Here is a 3,735-nt window from a genome sequence, read left to right on the forward strand (position 1 = left end):
AACTGTTCTCCATCCAGTTGGACTGAGCTTGAGTTAATGCTCCAAAAGGAAATAGCAAAACTTTGATTCTGTAAATGTTCAAAGCTGGTAGAGCTATAACCCAGGGGGTTCCACAAAGCATTGACTCATTGGAATAGCCTAAAAATACATGCGACATTTACAAATAATACAGGCTCAGAACACTTTTGCAAGGTATTTGCTTTAAGAATATAAACTCAAAGGGCAGTGTGGTGGAGACATGTGAAATGTGGGCAGCATACATCGGATACAACAGCGCACAATTAATACACCCCCCCACACAGACACCCACACCTCACACAGACAAGGCCATGCCTCATTAATCTATCACTCCAAACATGCTCCTCCTTATACTGTCCCTCCTTTTCTCCACCTGACGCTGGTCCTGCACGAGCGCCTCAGATTTACAACCTTTCCACCACCAGGATGGGTTTGGCTGATATACTGTAAGCAGTAAAAAGGGAAAAAAAGGTGCAGGGAATGGGATTTTAGCTCTCTCTTTGCCCTGCTTCTCTATTGATGAGTTTTTGCTCTCCCGGTATTAGTCTGACTCAAAAAGCCATTGCCTCTCATAGCAACTCTAAAAAAAAAAAAGGTGATTATGACTAATGAAGGGCAGATTTTTATGGCCAAACATGGGCTTAACTACGTTTTGTGCTCATGATGGCACAAAGAGGCAGGCGTCCTCATGTTCACTGGCATAAACATTATGCGGATGCTGGATCAAGGTCACCTCGGCAGATTAGGATAGCCAGTAAATGGGTTCAATTAAGCAAGTTGCTAATGACTTCCAGCTAATGACTGAGTTAAACGCTGGCAGCTTTTTCCACACTCTCTGCTGTAAAAAGTCCCTTTTTTTTCCTGCTCTGTGTGACATGTTACCTACAGGTACCGTCATTTCATATCACATATTCTGAAATAAAAAAATCGTCCTTATTCTTTTCTGTTTCTTGACATTCTTCGAGCGCGATGCTTTCATTCCTCGGGGAGGGGACGAGAGATAATTGCGCGGAAACAAAAGAATGTTTTGTTTCGGCGTAATTGAACAACCAGTGGGTTAAAACGCTCAATGAGAAATTCCTCCCAGGTCAAATGAGAAGAAGAGGAAATATTTTGATCAGCTCAAAATCTGATTTCGGTAATTAAACTAGAGTAATGAGCTCGCACGTAATTATCCTGTTCCCGAGGCGTCGCACTTTTATCTCTGGGAAAGAAGATCGAGACGGAGGGACTTGTTCTTTTCGCACAACAGGGATGAGAATAAGTGCATTTGCTCAGACTACGTAGGTGGACGATTTCCATGCAATTAAATGGCAATTCCAATCAGGAGCTGGGAAAGCAGATCTCATCATCATTTATGGATTATGGTCCTGAGCTTGGAGTGGTCCTGTCACAGGGCCAGGCCAAGCTCATTCACCCCACCTGCCATCCTGCCATTGCTGGCCTGTGCATGCCAGGCCCTTCAACGAGCCGTTACAGCGTATCATTGCTTTTGACGTCACAGCAGGGAGCTTGAAGCCGAGCTGCACGTGGATGCAAGGGTCAGGAGGAGATGTCGGAGAACCGGAGGCATTGGTAGACCCTGAGCCACAACACAGATAAGATTTAAGCAGCCCTGAAATTGAGAGGATTCGGTTTTTAGGAGCAATAAGAAACGCAAATTTTTTTCCCTTAATCATCTGCATCATCTCAATCATCTGCATTACATGTAAATTCTGAGCCTGTGTCTCACCCAAAATTTAATTACGGTAACATATGACAATAAAGACTCTTGATTCTTCTTGATTCTTGGTGAACAAGCAGCCTTATGAAAACCAAGGAACCCATCAGACAGGTTGGGGATGATGTTGGTGAGAAGTTTAACACAGAGGTAGGTAATAAAACAATATCACAAAGTTCATCATCCAAAAATGGAAAGAGTAGGCACAACAATGATCCAGCTTAAACTTTAAGGAGAGCTAATTCAGAGAGGCAGCAAATACATCCATGAGGAGCTGCAGAGAGCCTGAGCTCAGGTGGGAGAAGAGTTGAAAGGACAACTCTAAGTTGTGTGTCTTATATCAGGACTTAATAAATCCATGGTTGATAGAAACTAAATTCATGTTTGCTGAAAGGCAAAAATAAATTTTATGAGTCTGACCAAATGTTCTTATTCTTAAGACTATCACATGACTTTAAAAGCTATTTGCAAGTTTTAAAAAAATTCCTGTTAAAAAGATTTTTTTTTTCCTTATGAGAATTTTTTTTTCCATGCGAGGTGATCAATCTGTCTTTCTGACAATAATATGTACATAGTTTTATTTTGTTCTGCCCTGAAAGGCCTATAAATAATAAATATTTGAGTCTTTATTGGTTGTTGTAAAACAATCCTTGTTACAAGAACAAACAAAAAAAACATACTTGTCAAATATTTCCTTTTAACGTTCCATAGAGGGGAAATTTGTCTTTCCATTTAACACATCCTTTAGGGAGCGGTGTGCTGCCAACCTGATTGGTGCACAGGGAGTGATCTGTGGTCAAGGGTCTTGCTCAGGGAGCTAGAGAGACAGACAGAGTTTCAAACTGGTGACCTTTGCAACCTCTCCAAGGCGCAAACGCCTGGGTCCCTGACCACTAGGGCACTCACACCTTTTTTTGTCTTGCTTGCCTTTCAGGGCAGAAGGAAAACAAAAAACATGCTTCAGAAACAAGAGGAAAATATTTTTATAACCCCAGTGATTCATCCATCCATCCATCCATCCATCCATCCATCCATCCATCCATCCAATTCAATTCAATTCAATTCAATTCAATTTTATTTATATAGCAGCAATTTACAACACATGTCATCTCGAGGCACTTTACAAAGTCAAATTCAATCAAATCATCCAGACAGGGAGGTCAAAAAGTTTCCTATCTAAGGAACGCACCGAGTGCAATCTGCTGTGGTTCTACGCTGAAAGAGGGTAGAGCCACAGTAGAGGGTTGTCTGCATTGTTGATGGCTTTGCAGCAATCCCTCATACTGAGCATGCATGAAGCGACAGTGGAGAGGAAAACTCCCCTTAACAGGAAGGAAAACCTCCAGCAGAACCAGGTTCAGTGTGAACGGTCATCTGCCTCGACCGACTGGAGGTTGGAGAAGACAGAGCAGAGACACAACAAGAACAGATGCATACATTGAACCAGGAATCCTTTCTATGTTATATTGTAATGGCAGATTATCTGTCTCCCCTGGATGAAGTCACAGCTAACAGAAAGTCCGACCAGGTGTACCGACTATGAAGAAAAAAAATGACAGAGAACAAAAAGTTAAGAGTTGAAATAACAATAAACAATGCAAATTGGAGAACAGTAGGAAAACTCAGCAGAGTGAGAAAAATAGACCCTGATTTCCTCCAGTAGCCTAAACCTATAGCAGCTTAACTACAGAGATAGCTCAGGGTAACCTAGGTCACTCTAACTATAAGTTTTGTCAAAAAGGAAAGTTTTAAGATTAGTCTTATAAGTAGATAGGGTGTCTGCCTCACGGACCAAAACTGGGAGTTGGTTCCACAGGAGAGGAGCCTGATAGCTAAAGGATCTGCCTCCCATTCTACTTTTAGAGACTCTAGGAACCACCAGCAGACCTGCGGTCTGAGAGCGAAGTGCTCTGTTAGGAACATACGGGGTAATCAGAGCTCTGATATATGATGGAGTTTGATTATTAAGGGCTTTATACGTTAGAAGAAGAATTTTA

The sequence above is a fragment of the Fundulus heteroclitus genome, chromosome 2 (genome assembly GCF_011125445.2).
Source record: "Fundulus heteroclitus isolate FHET01 chromosome 2, MU-UCD_Fhet_4.1, whole genome shotgun sequence".
In the NCBI taxonomy this organism is placed as follows: domain Eukaryota; kingdom Metazoa; phylum Chordata; class Actinopteri; order Cyprinodontiformes; family Fundulidae; genus Fundulus; species Fundulus heteroclitus.